Source organism: Aphis gossypii, chromosome 3, assembly GCF_020184175.1.
Source record: "Aphis gossypii isolate Hap1 chromosome 3, ASM2018417v2, whole genome shotgun sequence".
Lineage (NCBI taxonomy): Eukaryota > Metazoa > Arthropoda > Insecta > Hemiptera > Aphididae > Aphis > Aphis gossypii.
The window spans coordinates 51270816-51296080 of NC_065532.1; the positions used below are offsets into that span (position 1 = coordinate 51270816).

The following is a 25265-nucleotide window of genomic DNA, read 5'->3' on the forward strand; positions in this document are numbered from 1 at the left end:
ATGTATTATTACATTATACTAATACATTTAAAAGGATACCTTATAAAATCATTTATTTCTTATGAAGTTAATTTTCAATTTTTTTTAGCGGGTTTGTAACAGTTGGGACAAGTTCAATAAAATAAAGAAGTTGGTCACTGGGGACTTAGGATTACCTACAAACATACAACTCATACAAAATATAATTCCGAGACGATTGAAATAAAAACCCATTAGATAATGTATATGAAATATTGGGAAGTGAACATAATAATATGGCAAATAAGTACTGCACTTCTATATTATATATATTTTGTACTCCACTTTTACGTCAATGTTATTGTTCAAAAAATATTAATGTATTGTATTATTGTGTGGTTGAATTATTAAACGACGAAATTCGAAGAAACGATATTTTATACCCATGCACGTTTTTAGGGGATTACACGTTCCCTTTAATCCGAACGGCGCAAATAAATTATGTTAATAATATTAGATGAACAAGCGTCTACGTGATTCTGACATTGGCCTCATTTACTAGAACTATATACATAGGTACACGCGCATTCAACCATTGTTTAACATAATTAATACTAACAAACGTGCACTGTAAAAAAGATTCTACAGTCCGTCAGAGCGAAGGTCGAATAACGGACATTGTGCAGACGCACAGCGAGAATTTAAGTGTAGGTACGGTACGTATTTTAATTTTTGTTTGTACCATGCCGGTATTAATATAATATGGTACATAAAACCACGCAGCACTGCCAGTATTCACGCTAAATAATATAGGAATTATTCTGCTTTTAGTAATTTGGTAAAGTTTTTATTTCTCAACGTTTTTTTTTTTTTTTTTTAATAAAATCTCAAAAAAAAACCTTACATCGGCATTCACGTAAGTTCCGGCATAACATCTGGAATATCAGTAGAGTTAAATATAAATTTAGCAAAATCAACAATATTTCATTGTTTTTAAAACATTTGCCATCAATTCTTGCGATGAATAGCTAAATCTTTAATGCCATATGTTTTCTATTTCGCGTATAATATGCGTATTTATGCGCAAACAATAATAATAATATAATAATATTATGTTTACTAGAATATCTTGTATTGTACCGCTGTGCACGCGTATTATTGTAACCATACGCACTCGATCGGCATTTGTCATCAATCATCATCATCGTATTATTATATTAATACAATATCGAACAGGATTTAAACGCGTGTGTATTAATAGTTGTACGGATATATTAATATTAATATCAAATTTAACCTGCTCGGCTGACACGTCAATGTTCAAAGTCAAGTCCGCCGGATGTAGCGTGACATATCTCCTGTTATATAGTTAATACACGTGTGGCATAAACGCAAATTTGATAAAATTTCATAGGGAGAAAGGGGGTTACTATCAAATTGTTTGAAAATTATATCAAAGCCATTAGTGTCTATAGTGATTTACGAAAATGTAATTGTCGATAATATGACGCTTTGTATCGGTGACAGTGCAAAATATTAAGTTTTTTAAGGTGAAGCATTTTTATTGACATCCACTTCACACCGTGACTAGACTAAAAAAAGATAGATACTAACACGTACATACATTATTCATGATTAATATTTTACTACCTAAGCACCTATTCTATGTAACCATCCACCCTAAGTCTTGAGTACCGTGTCTTTTGATATTACTTATGCGGTATCACTGCGCTGTATTACTTTAATATATTATTTATAGTACTTAAAATACTTACATTATAGGCAATACATTTATTGGTTGACGATTTTCATAAAATTATGTTTATGAAAAAACGCATAAATTTGCAAATGGTAAAATGTATGTTTTCTTACTGGTGTAAAACGGTTGAGCTTTCGTTGAACATCAGCAAATGTAATGCTATGACATTCTTCAGAACGCGTAATAAAATTATCTATTATAACCTAATCAATGACCAAACTTTACGTCATATTGATTATGTAGATGACTTAGTATATTGATTAGAATTACACTTAAGATTTTATAATCACATAGAATACATTACTTGTAAAGCAATACGCATTTCATTTTAGATTTCATCCACTGCCGCACATTACTGGCCATAAGACTTTAATCAAATCCCTGCCTTATAGTATTGAATACTTCACTAGTAAAATCAATCCTACAATATGGATTTGTAGTACCTATATGTTTAAACTCAAAAAAAACATAGAATGAATTGAAAATAATAACAATTTCCAAAACCAGTTTTATTTTTTTGCTGGTTAGTATAGTAAGTTATGTTTTGAAAAGTGAACAATTTTTAGACGATTATGCTGTAGTTTCGAAAAAAATCGGAAAAAAAATTTAAAATATCTATAAAAAAAAAGTGTTGGGCATAAGATTTATTGATAATTTAATTAAAAATTGATGCTATTTGTCTATTAAATACATATAAAAAGATCTTATATCAACTACCAAGTATTGAAGAACTGAGTAGAGAACTAGATAATAGATATTAGATATATATTTAAGTATTTTATTACTTATGTAATGATTCTATTCAGATAATAATACGTTTAATTCATTCAGAAACCAATTTCTTAGACTATTAGACTTAGTACTTACCATTTATTAGAAAATCTTACTTTTAGACCACTATTATTATTTATGTTAATATAATATATTGTGTAATATACACCTATATTCGTGTATTATATATTTATATATTGTAAGTCTTTATTTATGCAATGTGTAAGAATTTCACCAGACGTATTAATGTACAAAATATAAACAAAGGTATTATAATTTGTATTACTCGTATAATATACACATTATTAGTGGAATAATTTTACAATCAATATACAGTGAAACTTCCATACAACGAAGTCTCGCGGGGAACAAAAAGAATTCGTATTATAGAGGAATTCGTTAAACAGACTTAACGAATAATTAACAATGAAGGTCATGATTCTCGATAATAATTCGTTAAACAGACAATTTCGTTAAATGGAAATTCTTTGTATGGAAGTTTCACTGTATTTTAAACGAAACGTAGCCACGTAGGTATACATAGGTAACTTACCTTACATGTATATTATATAGTTCAAACCTTACGAGACTATATAGTGCTGTATAGGGATCGAATATAATATGTATTAGACGCAGCAAAATATAGCGAAGTACCTACTCGTACTAAAATACCTACGTATTAAAATACGGAGAATTCAAATGTGAAATTTTGTCTTGCATATCTTTGAACATTTTCAGGAGTTTCGATAAAACGTTTTCGAAGTAGATTTAACCTTCACGTCGTGTATTATTTGTGCGACTTAACCACAGAACTGAACATTATACGTACAGTTGGGTATAATACCTACACCTATATATAATATATGGTTTTAAATCGGTGGTGCTGCCGGGCGCGCCGAGAGTCAGGAATGGGTGATTAGTCCACAGGAGGGCACAGACACCCCAAAATGTTCAAAAGTCCGTCATCGCGGGGGGTGCAGATTAAAACGTGAACCTCGGTGAAAGGGGGTGGTGGGAAGGGTAAAAACAATAATTAGGGTTTGCTGCGTCAGTGTCGCCCGGCTCTCTTCGGACGACGACGACGACCGATGATAATAATACGGTACGCGTTAACAGGTTTTATCCGCAGTCCGGCCGAGTACTATAGTGTATAGGTGCAAACCAGCTATTGTAGATAAAAAATAAATGATACACACGTCTAATGCGGCGGTGGCTGCGGAGTCGAGTTCTACTTTCTAGGGTCGGCACCAGATGTCGTCCCGTAAGCCGTAGTACCCCGAAACCGTGTGTTTAGGGGGGGAGGGTTTGGCTCGAGAGCACGCTTTTGATGTCCGGACAGGGTGTAGGTCGGCCGAGGGGTGTAGGCATTTAGACGGTGGGACGGGTGTGGAGGAGAGGACGGTAGAGACAGTTAGGCAGCCAGTGCGTACAGGTGGGGTGGTGCGTCCGCGAGACCCCCTCCCCTCGATACTTTTGCCCGGTGCTTGACGGTTGCTCGGGCGGCGACTTTGGCGCGCATACATACACATACCCACACAAACTCACACAAACGCACCCACAAACGCACCCACACGCACACACAAGCGCGCGCACCCGGACCCGTAAACGAATGAACGGGCGCGCGCGCGACGTTACGACACCGGATCACTGCAGCGCACCAAGCAGCAGCGTCAACCGCGTTTCCGGACACCGGCGGCTACTGTACAGCGACAGTAACGAACGACGACCGACGGCGGAAGAAGCGTCAGCCAGACCAAGCTCAGCGCAACAGTTATCACTGCCACCGCCACCACCACCCTCGCCAGCCCCGCATACAGGTAACGTCTATTTCCCGCCGCAGCCACCGAATTAATATCGTCATCGCCTGTAACGTTTTACTCGCACCGTTTTTTTCAAAAAAAAAAAAAAAAAATCCAAAATTATAATTATACGCTTTCCATCGTATTATTGTACAATAATAATATTGATATATATTATCTACACTTGTTGTTTTATAATATAGGTATTACGTTATACAAATATTATGCATATATACCTGTATAATATATATATATGAATAATTTTAATATAATATATGATTAATAAGGTACGTGTTATGTTTGTTGTGTCGTACGACGTGTGCATTATTATTATTATGACACACCGCCACGATTGATGTAGGCAAAATTTAATATTTTTATCGTGCGAAAAGCGAACTGTAACGGTTTAAACCGTTGAATTGCGCGCAAAGTACCTCTTTACGAGGATAAATTATTATGCATCTGTGCGGAACGTCGTATTGTATATTTTTCTAACGGTTATTTTACGACCGGCTTACGAATATGCGAAACGAGACCAAAAAAATGGTTTACGTAATCTTTAGGGAGGTACAGCGACAGCAGAATTTTATTTTATTCATTAATAGTGCGAACGCATTATGTCGATAAGAATCCATTTGTCGATGTCCGTGGTTTATTGTTTATTTGTTTTACGGTTCACGATGTACGAAATGTGCAGTTTATAATATTATTCGACCCCTTCGAAGACTAAGGCGGTGACTTGAATTTTACAATTTTTCACTTTTTTATATGCGGTTGTATTACATCAATAATTTTCATGTTGCAGAGAAAATATATTTTATAATCATATAAATTTACTATACTTTATCTAAAGTGGTACTATTCACTATATATATAAATTTCATATTATGTTTATATACATTTTTTCTGTATATTATGGTTTCGTTTTTTTTCTTAAAACAAGGTTTAAAAAAATATATAGTTATTGTTTATCAAATATATAATGTTTTATTCTCTGTGTATAGCTTGAGAAAATCATAACAAAATATTACATTATAATTTACATTCAAAATATTAAAAAAGAACAAAGTTTATTTTATTTATTCAGGTTAATTAATGTAATAATGTATATATATATATATATAGTTTCAGTAAAAAAAATAGTTATATTGTATTGTTGAAGTGTTTGAATTAATAATTTCATATTCAATCAAAACACAAAAAATATGAATTTTTACGACTATTTATTTATGCACATAAAATTAATCAAGAAAAAAATAATTAATCCATATTTTGTATTATATAATCTAAAAATAAATTTTTAATAATTTAAAACACAAGATTTTAATGGAAAATAAATATAAATAACTTACTGTGAAATTGAAAAATGTATTAAATGGGTTTATAAGGAGAAATTGATTAAAAAAGTGGTTGTTGTCTTTGTTAACTTAGTAATTAACCGACAACCATTTATGTTTGTTTTCTTTACAATTTTGTCTGCTCTACTTTTTGATTGTTATTTCCTTATCCAATTTAATATTTAAAAACAAGTATAATAAATTACTATAGTATAAAGTAAAACATATCGCGTTAATAGTTCATACTCAAAAACTTAAATCTTTGTTTTTATACACTACTCTTTTTAAATTTAATATGTAGATTATTATAGCTATTGTTATATTTTGTATCTTACGTATTATTTATTTTCTGATTCATAGTACCTCAAACAGAATATGTTTTCTATTATATATTTGTTCACGACACAATGACGTGGGTATATATGCATTTTTAAGCTGACTTTTAAGAAAACAAAATTTAATTTTAAAAAGCTCTTCTCGGAGCTATCAATCTAAATCTGGCATACAGAGCTTTATAAGAGGTATCAATAGTATTATATATATATATACATGTTTGGTGTTTTAATATCAAATATATAGATCTATTAGCCATCACTTGGATTTTTTTTTTTGAGTGAAAAATATTTTCCTTGAAAAATCAAGTACAAAACAGTTTTGTGGAACATTCCTTACATTTTCTCAAGTGAAGCAGATGATTGACCAGGGGTTATTTTTAAAACGGGTTGTTCACTTCAATAGTGTTGCAGTTTTTACCTTTTGTGTAGCGTAAAGAAGGTAGTAGTACCGTAGATCTGTAAAATATTCTTTTAAATTTGTTTAATAATGGTTTTATTATTAATTGCGACAGACATTTGTCACAAATAAAATAACCGAATTATGAAAAATGTTTCAAAAATATAGATTTATTTCTTATTTTATAAGTATATTTAATTCGTATTTTAAAATTTAAAAAAAAATATATATTTCCAATGAACATTAAAACTAGGTACGTTATTTTATGCTTCTGTGATTTTTATTTTGATAGGGTATAAAACGAAATTCCCTAAAAGTCGATTTAACGAGAGTACTCTGCGTATTTTTTTTTTTTTTTAGTAAGTGCTCAACTTCTAGTTTCGTTTTATTCTTTCACAGTTCATTAATATCCTTTTTTTATTGTCCTCATTTATTTCAGATGTACTGCAGTTATTGTAATCAATTTACATATAACTGTATTTTTTTAGAAAATTTATAATCGTTACAAAAGTTTTCTTGAAACAAAATTCCTACAAAGTATTACGATACAACACCATTTCTAGATAAAATATTGACTTCTTAACTTCACAAAAAAGTGTTAAGTGCTTCATACTATGTAGTTAAAAGAAACTAGTTATTCTGTTTAACATGTATAATCTATGTAATGTGTCTAAGAATGAATGTTTTACGCACAAAACATACAATACATAAATTCACATGTGTGTGAATTATTTGGTGAATTTCTATTAGAAGGACGAGTGACGATAATGTTAGTCGTAAATCATCAAGTGTCTACAGATTGTGAGTAATAGTGATATGCAATTTATGAATGAATTATTAGTATACCGATTGCCAGGAAATAATTGTTTTTGCATTATTTAACATGATGTGTTATATTTTTCTATTTTTCGATTTTAAATAGTTAAATTAAAGTAGGATTAAAACATGTTATGCTTAAAATGCTTTAAGTATAAAAATCAATTTATAGGCAAAAATATTTAATTTTTAAATACTTAAAAAATGTATATTTAAATAATCTTAAAGTAATAATAAAATAGATTTTAAAGCAAAGTAACTATTCAATTATTATAGTTAAAATAATAATAATTATTAATTAATATTATTATTTTTTTTTATGAGAAATATATTTAAATAATATATTATTTTACATAGATACATTTTCTAATCTTATAATTGCATTTTTTACTTTTTATTTACGGTTGGATTTGAGACCAAATTTTAATAAAAATATTATTTCTACTACTATTTAAACAAACCAATTAATTTATAATTAACTAAATTGGTTAAATATTAATACTTAACTTAATAATTATTATTATGATCCATTATTTAACATTTTAATTCATTTCACGTTATTTTTAAATTAAAAGTTTTATATATTGGAAAACGTCACAGTAGTTTATGTTTTAAGAATAATTTAAGAGAACCATTAAATAAGTTATGTTAATTTTTTAAAAAGCGATGTTTTAAATGAAATTCAAGTAATAGTATTTTGTATTTAGTATTATTTTCAAATTAGTTATTAATTTTTCAGTATTAAACATTTTTTAAAGTTAAGTTAAAAAAAAAAAAAACATCGTAAAACTAATAAATTATTTGTTTTGTTCAGAACCTATAATTGGTATACATTTAATTGGAAAAATGTTCCAAATAGAATCTAAAATTTGATTTTTTTTTGTATATAAATTATTAGTTAAAATATAATATTAGGTATTTACAAATTACAGTGGTTGTATAAAATTTACACACTATATAGGTATACATATTAATAAATCATATTATTAGTAATTTAGTTTCGGATAGTAAAAGATAGAAAAAGTCAAAGCATTGAAATTACTATTGCGGAATAGCTTTGGGGAAGCGGTTAGGGTCAAGCATTACGTATAGCGAAGGTTATAAAAGGATCTCCCTCTATAGTTGTAAAAAAAATTCACTCAACTCTAAATGCGTTTTCATTGAATTAAATATAGAAGCTAAAGCTATATTTAATTGAAATATAATTACAGAGCATTTTTTTAGAAATCAAGGAATTTTCACTTAGAGTTACCTATATTTTCTTCTACACGTTCAAATATATTTATTGATTACATTTTATGTATTGTATTTAATTTATAAAAATTATTTTGAATCATGACAATTTATAATAAACATAGAAATACTGTAAGAAACTCTCCAACATAGGATACATATTTCACATATTGAATAAAATATTATAAACGTGAATCGATTCAAAGCGATTGATTTTTTTATTTGGGAAACAAAGACGGTAAAAAATTCTTGTAAACTAACATAAACTTATATTTAATGTGCTGTAGAGTGCAGATGAATCAAAATAATTTGATAACATTTACAAATGTTGTTTGAGTGAAAATTGAAAGTAGTAAAATGATTGTTTTACATTATAGTAATTTATATACGTAACGCTGCTCACTGATTTCAATGGCATATTCATGTTAGATATAATTTTAATGTACAGTATAGTGGGTCATATAACATATAATTATGAACTAAGAAAAATAAAAAAGAATATTTTTAAATACAGCAATAAAATACGTGACAACATTATAAACATGCATGAACGGATTTATTTAATAAGCCGTTATTTGATTTAAACATGTCATAATGTAACCAAATTAGTTTATTATTTACTATTTAAAATATATTATAGTAGTATTGAAACTATTTAGCGGTAAGTTTATTAGTCATAAAGATAAACTATTTTTCTACAAACAGTATGAAAAAAAGTTAAAATACAATAAATGTATGTACGTAATTTTAATTTGTTTAATGTTATTTTTTAATTCTTCTGTAATATAATGTACAGTATTGTACACGTTTGTTAAAAAAGAATATTTAATTTCTAATTATTGTAATTTAAGGCACACGTACAATTATTATTATTGACGATTAATAGATAAAATAAATTATATACGTAATACCAATAACTATATTGAGAATTACTTTCTATTTATTTGACTGTACGTTTATAAAGCTAATAGGTAATATACAAAAATAATACTTATTATACAAATTTAAACCGATTACTGTTAATACTTGTTGATAATTAGCTATACACTTGATATTGAATGACATGCATTGTCAAAATAACAATAGTCCAATATTTACCTTTATTATAACATTTATGAAAACCTCTTGTGATCTATACATGCATGCCCGGTACATTAACAAGGTCTAAAACTATAAATAAAAATAAACACTAATTAAAATTGGTGAAATTGTTATTATTTGATAACAATGGGAGTGTTTAAATTAATAACATGAAATATCATACAGAATATAATGTATACGTAGGTGCAATATTAAAATATTATGTGTTTACAGTAAAAATATTAACGAATTCGAGTGAAATATACATTAAATAAATTAATATTATACATATTATAAAATATTTTTAAGCTATTATCGTTTTATTCCGATAAGCTTCTGTATTCATGGTATAATATGATGTGATAATACTTTTGATTATTTAATTGAACTTTATTTTAGTATGTTTTATTTAAACTTAATATTTCAATTACGAAATCCGGAATTTTAATGTTAAATTGAAATGAACAATATACCTATTATTAATAATTAATTTAAAAAACATAAATTATCTAAAAACTAATGATACATTAGAAAAATAAAACTATGTAATATAGTCTATCTACGTTTAAAAAATGATAAAATAAAAAATATTTTTTTCTTTTTGGTCGCTTGGAGAATATATATTTTTAGTATTGAAGGTGATTTTATGATGATTTAAAAATTTATAATATAGTTGGGCTCGTGGTGGTGATAATTTGGGTCAATTGAAAATGAGATGGGTTATGTCACAAATTTTGGAGTTGTTGTGTTGTTGCTAGAACTAGGATGATACATTAAGGAGTGTACCGATGGGAAATTGTTCAGTGAGAGTTTAAAGGGATGAGGAAAATGTCATAATGTTATTTCTACTTATATAATTCCTTAAAATACGTTTATAATGAAACCCTACTCAATACCAATAGCTTAATATATAAGATGTAGTATTAAAGCTACTTCAGTTAATTCTATTTTGTTTGTAATAAACGTGATATAATTTGAGCCATTAAAAAAACCCCATGTTCCAGCACAATGAATAATACAGGATGATTTTCATTTTTTTCATTTAATAACACATTTATTCATACTTTAATTTCTGACATTCTTAAATATGCGTTTTTATTAATAAAATGATATTTATAATCTGTATACAACAATTATAAAAAGAAAAATGTATAAAATATTACACGACCTAAGGTTTTAAATGAAAAGGGTGTCCAGAGACAATATTTTAACTTAAATATACTTAAAGATTTTATCTTCTTTAGATTTTATAACAACTTGTACTTTTTTTTCATCAAAATCATTAGTTAATACAAAAATTCATATGAGCTTTCTTTGAAATCATTTTTCCATAATAATATCATATATATACTAACGCCGGACGTATGTTATTTTAATACCTGCTATATTCATTGATGTCATCATTATTAATATTTAATATGACGACATTCGATCCAGTAAAAATGTATCGGTTTTCTCGTTACGCCCCAATCATTAGAATATTTAATGCTCCGTACATAATATGTATATATGTTAATTTTATTGTCGTAACATTATAGATTTTGGTTCGCTGCACCATAATTATCTATAATGACTGTACAGTATATCGATTAGTTGCACGATAAAAAAAAAGGTTGTGTAGTTAGTTTCAGAAACGTATATTGAATAACCGCAACGAGCTTACAACAGGTCGCGGGTGTTTGACCCATAGGATTTGATTAATTTAATTCCGTCGGGCCACGCATTTAATGGTGGCAAACCTAAAGCGGCCAAGAGTTTTAGCCTCTCCCCCAGATTACCCCCATTCTCTTATCGTTGGTCTTTCCCTCTCGCCCCTGTCACTGTGTCACTCACCCCTGCTGCATCTACCTACCCGTTTGGGCGCAACAGGTAAAAGTTTTAATGTTTTGACCTTTGATGGCAACGGCTTTTAAAAACACAAAAATGCAAATTCCGCCAACAGAGCCTTGGCGCATTAGGCTCTGCAATGTATTATATATAAAAATGTATTATCGCCGAGTGACGCGATCGTACTATACAATAAAAAGTCACTGGATTCACAGTTCCGAAGGCCTTTTTTTCCCGATGTTGTGTCGGTCAATATTGGTATACGGAGAGACGGCACAAACATGAATATATTATATTAATATTATTACCAACCGACAGACGTTCTCGTGTGACATTCACATCATATGTCATCAGTTGACCTGTACCTTCCTTCCTTCGGCATTCCCGAGGGATAGCTTTCGCGTTCTCAACGATTTTCCGATAAAATTTTTCACTAACCAAACGTCACTCCGCCATCGTCCGTTGGCCAAAACAGCTGCGAATAATAATAATGGTATGGTAGGTAAGTAGCCAAACGGATGTGGAATGTATCATTCGTGTCACAGTGATTTTCATCCTATTTCTTTGACTTGCGTACCTACACCTTTAAATTAATTATAATAGAAAAAATATTGGACTAATTTTCGTTATAATTTTTTTCTATTGTATATAAGTACAAACGCACCTTACGAATTTCCGATGACAGGTTTCACATATAGTATTTTATTATATTGTCATCTAAGTATATTAGAATATAGTTTTAAAATAAAATTTATTATGTTTGAAAATTCTTTCAAAATATATAAACAGAATATTTAGATTATTATTTTCTATTTTTGAATATATATACTATATATAAAAAAAAGAACATGTGTATTCAAATATTTTAAAAACTTATATTTCTTGTCTTTTATATTTATTTTTATCATAACTGATTTGTTGTATTTTAAAAATTTTATCTTATACATAATTTTAATTTGTGGTTCTCATGAGCCTATACGAAAATTTGTAATTTTTCAAAATGATGTAAATACTCAGCATTTTTAATTTTTTTTTTTTTTTTTTTCAAATAAACGTCGAGCCGCCGAGGCGATCCTGTGTATACGTTTTATGAGCGTCGCGTTGCATAAAAATCTTCACTTCTATCTTTTAAATTCGGAATTAAACCTGACTTCAAGTATGTTCAAAATCAGCACTTCCCATCTAAAATTACCGGACTTGATTCGATAGTCATGACTTTTTATGTTTCGCCCGCTTTATTATTTATTTGGCCCGTCGCGTGCACGCTGCTCGCCGATGTAATCAATTATGATGTTTAACATGCGCGTATAATGCGGCCGAATGGGCTGACGTGCCAGTTCTCTATATACGCCATCAGAGCCGTCTACTACTTCCGATGGCGTTCCAGTGATGGTCGGGGGGGGGGAGTGTGGTGTTTAGGTCAGGCCTAGTCAAATTGTTATTGTCAAGCGATTTATGAACTTCGGCTTTTAACGCCAACAGCTAGAGATTTATGTCGCCGCCCGTCACTCTGCGTCACGTCAGCAGTATTAAACTTACCAAAAACGGTTTTATAGTACTATAGTAGCAATAATTCATAGGTATAGTTCACGCCTTATTTTTTTTTTTTTTTTTTTTTTATTGAAAACGGGATTGATTTACATGATATAATATGCAGTGTATAATACTGGGTAATAAATCTACCTCAGAGTTAATATTTTGTGATAATTAATATTGATCAACTAGTATACAAAGTTGTCTTAGATCGAAATAAATAAATTAAGAATAATGAAACTGTTGATTGGTATTTATTAAGTTTTGGTATTTAATTTTAATTGAATGTACGAAACAACTTCCTATACTTACACAAAACAAATAACCGTAGCTCAATTTTAATTAATCATCAACATTAATTCATTTTGATTCAATAGTAGGTATACATAGTATACATATACATATATATATATATATATATTATAGGTATATAATTATTTATTGAATATTTAATTCTGTCAACATCATAATATATTACATTATTTTACGGATTGGATAGCGAAGGGTACTTTATATCATTCAAATAGTTACAAACTACTTGTGTATTTTTAAGATATTATATTTGCTTGTATTTTGGCATTTAAAATTTGAAAGGTTCGTTGCTCAGAGTTAAATTCACTGTACGTATAATGCAGTAATTAAAATATAACGAGATATGGCTCTCCTAAAGGGTACCGTAATTTTTTTATTTTCTGAATACATCCTAAATGAACAAAAAATAAAAGACAATCTTGGTGGTTTGGTGAAAAATAGTAATTAAAATAAATTTAAAAATAACGGCAAATACTTACTGACAATTCAGTGTCTTATAAATCGTAGAACGTTTTATTTAATTTATATTCATTTAATCAACTCAATTGTTCCTTTTTGAGATATTGAGTAATTTAACCAAATATTTAATACTCATATCGACACATAAAATATAATACATCACCAGCTGACACCATCAAGCCCGTTCTTTAAAATATTGAAATTAATTAATTCAATGTATTTTATTTTATTACTGTTCAATTAAAAAACAATATTATCTTTACTAACTTTTAATTGGACCGTTAACGATTTCAAACAATAGGAATAAGTACAAAATAAATTATTCACATCTCGTGTTAAATTACATATCAGATGAATATTTCATATTCAAATAAAAAAATTTGTCTTCATTTTGTGATTTGAAAAAACCGTTTTATGATTATTGGTGTATAGATCCAATAAATCATAATAAATTAAACTATTTAACTGGTTACAACATTTTTATATCATGTATCAAAAAATATATTAGTGCTTATATTTGTATACCATTACGTATAAGGAATTGTTAAATTTCGTTACATCTCAATGAAACATCAGTTCACTCAAGTTAAATACAATAATATTATTTTATAATACTTTTAAAATGAATACAATACTTAGATATTGCTTTATAGTATAAAATATCCAGAATAGTTTTTTAATGTAATATATATCACCAATGTAAAGAACATGAGATCCATTGAATTTACCTCAAGGATTTTTTTTTTACTTTTAATTCATTTTTCTTTATAACATGCTTGGGTAGTTTTGTACAAGAGATTGGTACCCTATAGGGTAATATACACAGGGTACGTAGTATTATAAGTCACTTCCTTTTTATACGTACAAATCCAATTGAAATCCATTCGGCTGCTTACATCCTCTTGTACTGTATGCTCGTCAGCAGAGAATGTATATTTTCAAAGGTTTACTGAAATGCCGAGAATCTCATGCTGCAACGAGAAACATTTAGGTTAATTTAAAGGCTCACGCGCTGACGTGAAATAAGCAATCTGAGCACATATAGTAATGTATACACTTAAAACTGAAATTCCAAAGATCGGGTTTTATTTTTATGAGATATTAAATACACAGCTATTAATAAACGTTGTGTGCATTTATGTCTATCGGCCTGTAAAATCGTACGCGAAGGAAGCATCTTTTTTAATGTATATAGCTGGAAACCTAGAATTTGTTGAATAAAAAATAATGAATTACTTTTTGAATAAATACTGAAAGTCAACATAACTTCTTTATTTATTTAAATAAATAAAGGATTAAGAACGTTATATTGTTTATGCGCAAACTTATATTAAATAAACAAAAGTATTGCGTTATTTTTATTTAAAAACTAAACAGAAACTTCAACATATTTTTGACTTGACTACATTATTAAAAATATTTTATTATAGAATTAAAAACTTGAAAGATATTATATGATATTTAAAACTATAATTTAAGGTAATTTAAATTTTAAAATGATGGTAACATAAAAATAATTTCTTTAATATTATAGATAAGTATCAAATTATATATGTTTATTACCTCGTGTTAAAATATTATGGTTTGTTTATATTATTTAAATAACCTTAGAACATAACATAACTTGTTAAATAAATTTTTGTAAGTTCTATAAAAATTGATAATTTTAGTTTATTATAATATTATTACTGTTTTTACTAAGTATTCAAATTTTATAGTATAAAAATTTAAAAACTTTTAAAATTGATATACCTCTATATATATTATGTATAAAATAGAATATAGACAATGTATTCAATCTCAAATGAACAATATTATAATTAGATTGTTTTTAATTTTTAGTTTTTAATACTAATTAAATTTAATACTTTCTAATTAATTTTCTTTATTACTATAGTCCTTAAATCGAAATTCTGAGTTGAAAAAAAAAACAGATTTTATTATAAATACATTTTTTTAATTAAAATTTTAAGGAACAATGAGTGTTAAGAAATTTAAACTTCATTAAATATAACTTCAAATTTTTTTGTATAAAAAAAATGTTATTACATTGTTTATGAACTATCAAGTAATTATAATTTAATTCTAGTACCTACATACATAGATAGGTACAATGTACATTGTACATAATAAATACATAAATAATAAATATAATTAAAACATAATAATAATCAGAGGAATTGAAATTAAGAATTAAATAAATTAAATAAATAAAGATTAAATATTTAATAACAAATCTAATAAAAATTCAAGAGTAAAATAAAATAGTATAATAGTAAAATAATAAAATAGTCTTAAAAATATGACAAAAAATGATCTTTTATGTTAACATTCGTTTCGTATCTATCTTTTCAGTAAAATATATTTATATTATTAAACAAGAAATAAAACAATTAAATATATTTAAAAAATAATTTTTATGATATTTTTTAAGAATTTTTTATAATCCTTGATTATACTTTTATAATTTTTATGTTATTTTGTGAAACATCTAAACACTAAATTAAGTTTGTGATTCAAAAAAAATCACATGTATAAAATACAACTAGGTATGGTATTTACTATTTAGTTTAAATTTTAGTTTCTAAACTTTGTTAAAAAAATTATTATCTGTTGGAAAAAATTAATTTTTTTTTAATAATTTAACATTATTTACGTATTTTTTCATTTTTAATTCAAAATTGTATCTTATTTAGTACTTACGTTTTTACTATATTTTTATCCAATGGTCGTGTATTTAAAAACTTAATTAATTTATATTATCACTATTAATTAAATAACGATATCTATATCAAAAAAATATTTTTTTTCTTATTTTTTCATGTAAGAAACAATTCAATTTTCATAAAAACCATACTTATCAATATAAATATCATCTATGTACATTGTACAATTTATAAAGTTATTTTATTAGTTAATAAAATGTAAACACATTTATATACCATTAACTTTAAATTCTTATACTTCTCGTAAATGACATATATAATAATTTACACATAATTTATTGTTAACATGAATTACTACACTAGTTGTTCATGCATGTTAGTAGTTAGTATGTTAAAATACAATAATTAAAAAATATCTTGTAAAATAATTTTAAATTTAAATCATTCATTCAAATTAATTGGATTAAGTGAAATAAATATACTAACGTAAGTACATACATCTCATATTAAAATATAATATGTCTGTTATTATGAACCTTAGATATATCTTAAAAAAGAAACTGATATTTAAAATTTTTGAAGAGTTATATTATACGCTCATAAATATAACAAAAAAAGATATCAGTTTTCCGCTTTTGGAATAGTTTGTTGCGTTGGAAGAAAATATATAGTGATAAATCATACGGTTCCAGGATGGAGAAGGAAATTAAAAAAAGGATATATTTCTAATTGTTTTTTTCTGCTCGTCTTCCTTTTTTTCAACCCTAACCACTGCTTGCGGCTTTACGAAATGAGACGCACTAATTACAGAGAATACCAGTTTAGATGTCGCTATATATTTTAGTCAGTCTCTGAATATATGGTTCAATCGGAAGGAAAAACTATTTTATTTGGCAAATGAACGCAGACGGTGTTGTTTAAATAATTTGAGTACGGACGGTACTAACCCTATCCCTTTCAAACGAACGCTTGATAAAATATATTTTCGATTCGTTGGTGTTTTCTCTAATTTTTTTAATTAAATCTCTGTGCGTGTCTTTGTGACTAATGGCCCGTAAAATATGCGTCAGCCAGAAAATTATTAATCATTTTATTCGTTTATAAAATTTTTCAAGTAGGGCACAAAAACCGTCAATTATTTAACTGGTAAGGAAGGATAAGGCCTAACCCTTTAGCAAAACATTTCTAGGGATTTGTTGTCCAATTTGTGTAGAGATTTACAGCCAATAAAAATAAAATTATATTTGTATCGTACAGTGGTATACAATTTTATATTTCCGTCTATTCTATTAAAAAACAATATCACTGTAACTTGTCATATCGCTTTAGAAATTCATAATTATTAACATTTTTTCGAAATGTTTTTGTTAATGTATTCATGTTAAACATAGTGCAAGTATGGGAAAATGAATTATACTCAATTAATACAAACATAACGTTTTTTGAAAATGGCAAATTCCTACCTAGTAAAAATTTTAAATACAAAACTTTTTGAAGCATTACTTTAGATACATAGGAAACAAAGTTGTCACTACCAGATTTTTGTAAATTTTTTTGCATACTATACTAACAGTTTATTTTGTAAATGATAAATAAATAAATGATTCATTATTTAATATGTTATATATTATAACTATAAGGTTTATGCATCTACTATAAACATTAAACATATATATAGTTAGGGCTCAGATTTTAAAACAAATTTGTTTTTTAATATGAGATATTGATCTAATTTTTATACATAAATTCGTTTCACGTTATTGTGATTCCAAATAAATCAATTTTTTTAGGTAAATACTTTAATATTTTAGTTATGGATTTTTGTATGTTTATTATGCTATTATGATAAAAAAAAAAAAAAAAAATGATTAATAAGAACTGTAAAAACCCAAAATGTGGATATTCGATTATCATTGTTTTCGTTATCGGCTTGTTTATTGAATATATAAAATGTATAAATTATCGATCTATATATAGCCTGCAGTACTTATACGGTTAGTGTGCCTATAACATCGATGTCGATCGTTTCAAAATTTAAGATTTAGTGTTTTAATTTGAAACCATTGGTAGGTATGAAGTTTGTACTGATCACTTCAGTGGATATAAATAGTTCGTTTTCTATGTATAAACAAATTCTGTTGGAAAATAGAGTCAGTTTTACTACTGAAAATCTAAGGAAATACACGGTAAATAATTATTATTTATTTAATAAAAATTAATTTTTCAAATTTTTTTTCGTTTTTATAACGAATTTATGTTAATTTTTGGTCATGATTTTTATTGCTTTTTTAAAACAATTGAGTGCTTTTTTAGTGCTTATTATGCTTTAAAGTTCGAACCCTATTATACATAATATATATTAGGTATGAATTTATAATAAATTAATAATATCTTCATGTACTTCAAGTTGAGGGAAAAAAACTATTTTAGTCATATCTCTCCCTCAAAGAAATCTTAAATTATTATAAAAAATATTTTACACGGTATATCTTTGTATTATGTAAGATTCTTCAGTCGTAAATATCTATAGTTCTCCATTAATGTAGCAAGCATTCTTGCTATACCGAGTATAATAAACTTGAAATAGAATTAAACTCGAAAATTTAGTACATGTTAATAATATTAATTTTCAAATATTACTTTTATGTATATATATTTTTTCTCAGTAAAAAAAAAACTTGTATTTTGACTCGATTTAAGTATATTAAGTATTAGGGCTTAGGCACAATATATTCCAAGTATATGAAAATTGTATTTTAATATTTCGAAAGTTTTGACACTTGCATATATTCAACTTTTTTATGTGTATTCTAACTCTGACATTTTTTTGTCGCAGTAATTTTTGTAATAAGGTATCAGATATTGTTCATTTAAATGTTATATTTAAAAAATATATATTATATTTTTTGAGTTCATACAGTTCAATATAATATTACTACATATTTTGTACTAATCTACGTATCATATTTGAATTTTATTTTTATACACATATAAGCCAGTTATTCTGATTTATTTACGTATTCAAAAATATAACATTTTATGTAGGCAGTAGGTAAATCACAGTGTTTTTAATCTTTAAAACAAAAAAAGAAAAGAAAATTATGTTACTTTTTAGTTTTAATTCATATTTTCTAGTTTAATTATTGTACCTATTCACTCGATTATCAATATTTGTATCCTACACATATGTTATTTTTAAATTGCTCAAACAATTATAATTTTATAACCGTATAAATTTAGTGGTAGGCATTTAATAGTATTGGTTATTTACATTACATTGTTATATGATTTTAATATTCAACGTTCTGAAGTACATCGTAGAAAATAAATTGTATCTCATAAATCATAATAAATAATGCAGAATAATATAACATAATATTCACTTATATTGTTTGAGAATGTGCGCACTTGTTTTTTCTCTTAAAACTTTTTTTCAATGATATCATGCATTTCAATGTACAATTTAAAGTTGAATTATTGTTCAAGAATACAATTTTCAAGTTAAGTATTACTAATATTGAAGCACATTCGTTTTCACGTAACTTTAAAAGTTGTTTCGTTATAGACCAGAATAGTGTATTGCAGTGTACCTATATAATAATATGGCCGACCGGCATTACGATATTCATTTTTTCTTTTTTTTTTTTCATCGATGTTTTACCAACAACGTTATGCACAGGGTTTGCACAATAATATATTATAAAAATAACAATAATAGTATTGTACTATTATATATATATAAATATAAATCCTCGTACATTATAAATATATAGGTAGTTCATGTCATATAATATGCGTAATATATATATATATATATATATGGCGTGTATATAGAAAAATGTATACACGCACACATTTACAATAATATATGTTCTACATATTGCACACATCTCGATTCCCGGACTCGCATCGTACGCACATCCGACGTGCTTACTTTAACCAGCTGTGTGCTTTCGTTCTGGATGGCACGGTCGTGATAAAATCACATTCTGTTCGGTCGTAGAATGCACGAGAGTTGTCGATTCTCGCATTCAAATATTTATTAAAAAGGCACATTTTTATGCGTCACGCGTGTCATTTTACATGGATGATAAAGTACGCGATAATGTTTTATTATTATTATTATTATATTAAAGGTGTACAAATCTAACGGAATAATGTACGGTGAAAAATTCGCACGTATCTAGGTACGCGGTTATATTTTGTGGTGGTTTGTATTTCATTTATTTTTTTTTTTTATCGAAGAGCTAGATTTTATAGACGCCCGCCGGACATAATATATCGTTTCTCCTCCTTAGGGGGGCTACAATGTTATACGCGAGAATAAAATACCGATTCAGATTTAATGTGAACAACATTTGACATGTTTAGGATTTAAATTTCAAGCACGTTTGATGCACAATTTATACTGCAGAGTGGTTGGCCGTACCCGTACAGGCCTGACGTGTAACGTCGTGGTGTTATGGGATTTCCATTATGTGCTAACCATCACGGTCTGGCAGATATTGTAAAAGTTAACTTATCGTCAATTTTATCAACTTTACTTTTTTTCACTAACGATACAATTTACAGTGTTATTATGTATATGTATTGATATTATATTCTACGAAATATTTACACATTTTAAAGCTACGTATTTTTTTTTATTTCATATAAATACTTTTTTTTAATTCCAGTATAAAGATGTACTAATATTTAAAATGGTCAGTGACGTATAATTAAAGGTTAGTTGCTTAAGTTGAAAATATAAAATTAATAATACAATAAATTAAAAGAGGAATGTTAAAATTAGTGATAAAACTAATGACGGATCATATGCTATGTACAATAAACATTTTAAATATCATATTAAAAATAAGTTATAAGTAATAGAATAAAAATTATAAAATAAAAATAATATTTTTAGATGCAATCTTATGCCATTCATAAAATGTATACTGCTAGATTCCATACGATTTTCGTTATTGAATTTTACACTTTCTGGAATTTAATTTGGGCCTGTTACTCAAGAATGCAATTTAATCTCGAGAAACCACAATGTTATTTTTCGTCTTAAGCATTTTCTGACAACATATTGTTTAAAATAACGTTATACGCATTTATATATAATATTACATTGTAACTATTTCATAAACCAATGGTCGTATATTTTTTTATTATTTTTTTCACTTGTTCTAAACGATTTGTTGACAAGGACTTCATTTTTATCACGAGAATAAAAAACATCTTGGTATTTTTTTTTAACTCTTCAACTCTTCTTGTCAAATACATAATTCGGTATGGACGGTATGGTTGATAATGCTTACACTCCATATATTGTATTGGACTTAAATAGTATATACAATTTTATTCCGCATTATAATTCCATATATTATTTCATATTTTAATCATCGACATATATTATACTATTTAGGTTTATCCATGTGTTAAATAACGCAATACAAATGTTTTTTATAATAATCTTATTAATATACATTTATAAAAATTTGTTTGAAATTAATTTTTATTATGATTGAAATTGTTTGTACAACCATCGTATGGATATAACTTCGTGTTTTTTTTTGAAAAATAGAGATTAATGATACAAAAATCACACAAATATAATCAAGTTGATATTATTAAATTTAATGTAGCTAACTATAAATTTTTATATACAATGATAATTATAAAAATTTAGATTAAAAAAATATAATGTATTAATATTTATTAAAAAATAACATTAGGTACACTTAAGATCTAATGAATTGTAAACTATGTTTTTAATCCTGCATAAAGTTTTTTTTACTGCAATGCAGTCATTGCGAGACGAAAAATTAGTCTTAAATTAGTCTTACTACTATTTTTAACCTAAAATTTTCACATTTCCACAATGAAAAATAAGTAAATATTTTACAGTTCTTAATATTCTTAGTTAATATATAAAATTTAGTTTTAAATTTAACTTATAATAAAATATTTTTTAAATTATGTTTATTACATATTATCATATGGTATAAAATATATGATATTGTTCATTAAGTCAATTTAAGTGAATTGTATTCGTATACCTAATGATTTTTTTTTTCTAACAAAATTATTCACTAGTTAACCTGTATGATAATTGTTGTAGGTACCTTACATTTTAAAAATATATACATCATTAAAAATTATCTAAAAATTTCAGCATTTAAAACTTTATTGTATGGATAAAACATGAATATAAATTAAATTGGTCATGAAAGTTATAAAATTAAAATTAATTAATTTTCAATGATATATATAAAATTTAATATTTCAATTTTTTTTTTTTTTAAATTTTTAAAATTAATCTAAATCTATATACCTAGATACAGTTAACACAATAAATAATACATAAAAAAGATACAGGACGGCTTGAATGAAGGGTTAGATTAGGTTGTAACTTGTAACATTAAACATCATTTTTATATTAATATAAATTATTTTACTAAATAGTAAATATATCATTATATAATATAAAGAACACAAATTTAGAGTAAAAAAATTATTACAAAAAAAAAAAAAAATTTCATATTTAGTACAACTAATATAACTTGTGGTATTAAACTATGTATTTAATCATGTGGAAAATAAGCAACTCAAATAGTTCATTCACAGTCATTATAAGAATTTTACCAATATGTTTTTATTTTTTGTGTAAGGAAGAAAAGTATTATCGGCCTACAAAAAATGAAAACATAAATTTTGATTTATTAAATAATATAGTATGTGATCACCAAGTGGAAATTTAAAACTTATTCAATTGACCACATAGAGCTATACCATTATAAATTATATAATCTAACCCATTAGTTTTTATTACTCAAACTATTTTATGTAATAAAACACACTACACTGTAAATAATCAGCATGCATCTCTATCTAAAAAAACATGTAATTCTAAAAACGTACGATATATTTTGTTGTATATGACCTTAAATTTGAAAACGTTCGTGCTTAGAATTTTACTAAGGGGTAATATTTTGAATACAAACATAAACAAATATAAATATATATTTAATTGCATTAGAAGTATAACTTAAAAATATCAAAATCAGTTTTAAGATATTTATTTTTAAATTGCTGCTCGTTAAGTATTATTATATAAATTCCAATTTTTAAGCAATTCTGCAATTCTACGTTGTAGTAAAAAAGTTTAACTAGATAATTTTGTTCACCAAAACTATTCACTTTATTATGTTTTTGAGTATAACTACTTAAATTATCTATTTTAAATGAGTTTCAATTTAAAATAAAGAACAATAATTAACGACCCTTCAAAAGTTTATACAATTATTCTAAAATTAAACTAAGTTGATGAAAATATAATATTTTTTTACGATAATAAGATAAATTTTAAAATGTATTACGTTATTTTTACTATTTATTATTTTAAACATGTATAGTACATATATAACTTTATAATGTTTCCTAAATCGTATAGGTACAATCTAGAAAACATAAAAATTGTATGACTTTTAGTGAATTTCGTATCGAATTTTCATTTCTTATTTAAACAACGATTATATAAATTCCGATGTTTAGAAAACGTTTTAATAAAAGTTTGTTTATTGAAAATTGTGATTAAAACTTTAAAATACTTTTAGTAGCATGTGAATATATACAGTTCTAATTTGAATACTTTTGTAGGTACATATATTTTATTTGATATCCTTTTTAGTTTGATCACCGACCCGTTGAATAAAACTATTCATTAACTGAACCGTTGTCTTCCTATTCGTTTCAGTATTTCAATCCAATTAACATTCTCTCTGGGTCATGGCTTCAGCTTTTATGTCAGCACGTTCTAAATAGTAAAACTATGCCAATGGAAAAAAAAATATTTTAAAACGTTACAATATATGTAGGTGTCACGCACGGTAAAAACATAATATTATATATACAATCGATACTCTAAATGCGTTCATTAATATGTATATACGTACATGTATTTAAGTTTTTTTTGTTCTTAGAAAGTGACCAATTTAATAATATATAACTAGTCAGCAATAATGTTACCCTTAGAGAAAGTTCCTTATGTATTGGAAAATAATTCGTTCTTGGCAAGCATATCCGTAGGGAAAACAATGTTTTCTCTGGTGAACACCAACTCTTACATATAGAAGAAGAACTTGAAAAGTTTTTACTGCCATCGTATGTTTACACGGGATATATTCTTAAAACCCATGTTTATTAGTTCGCCAGCAGTGCGTATGCAGACGGAAATTCTATCTCGTAAAATACAAGCACCTATAATAATAATGTTCTCAGAAGGCTCTTCCAGACCGCATAATATACACGCGTGATACGAGTATACAAGTCGAGATAAATAAATAGCCACTTTTAGGATTGCTCAATATGTATATTAAAATAATATATACATAATATTTAATGCTGCAAAATATTCGTATTTTATTGTTGTTATTATTATTTTTTTAATGCCTATTATTTTTTTACATCTCGAACACTATGTGCATTACACGTTTCGATAAAAAAAACTGCCACGTAAGGAAAAAAATCTTTATACATATATATACTCGTATGGTCTTTGTGTATACCCAACACGCTATGCATAGTGAATATTATAGCCCTGTGTCAGTTCTGCAATGTAACACAATACTCGGTTAACGTGTTTTTTTTCCACCTAACCGTTTCACCAAAGCACATTTTAGAAAATACGATATCTACCACTGGCTGGTATCCTTCAATGATTAGCGTACATGTTATATACTTTCATCTGTTTATACAACTATATAAGTATAAATATATGGGATTCCATTGATATTTTAATATAACTTTTATTGCAAATCTTAGAGATTTAATTTTTTTAGTAAGTAATATAATCCTTAGTTTTTATTTCCTTTAGTTCAAATAATATTGTTACTATATTATACTAACTATCAAACCTATTATAATAATATTACGTACATTTTGCCTTCAAATTATTATTTATCACGTTATTTTTAAATTATGAAACTATTATGAA

General features: G+C 26.4%; 1 protein-coding gene across 1 annotated transcript in view; it reads left to right on the forward strand.

The window, feature by feature from the left end:
- Nucleotides 1–4136: 4136 nt before the first annotated feature.
- LOC114122455 (calexcitin-2) overlaps nt 4137–25265 on the forward strand; it is a 76075-nt gene continuing 54946 nt past the window's right edge. Inside the window, exon 1 of the mRNA XM_027985123.2 lies at nt 4137–4305. The gene's annotated coding sequence lies outside the window, so the exon portion shown is untranslated. The remainder of the gene's footprint in view (nt 4306–25265) is intronic.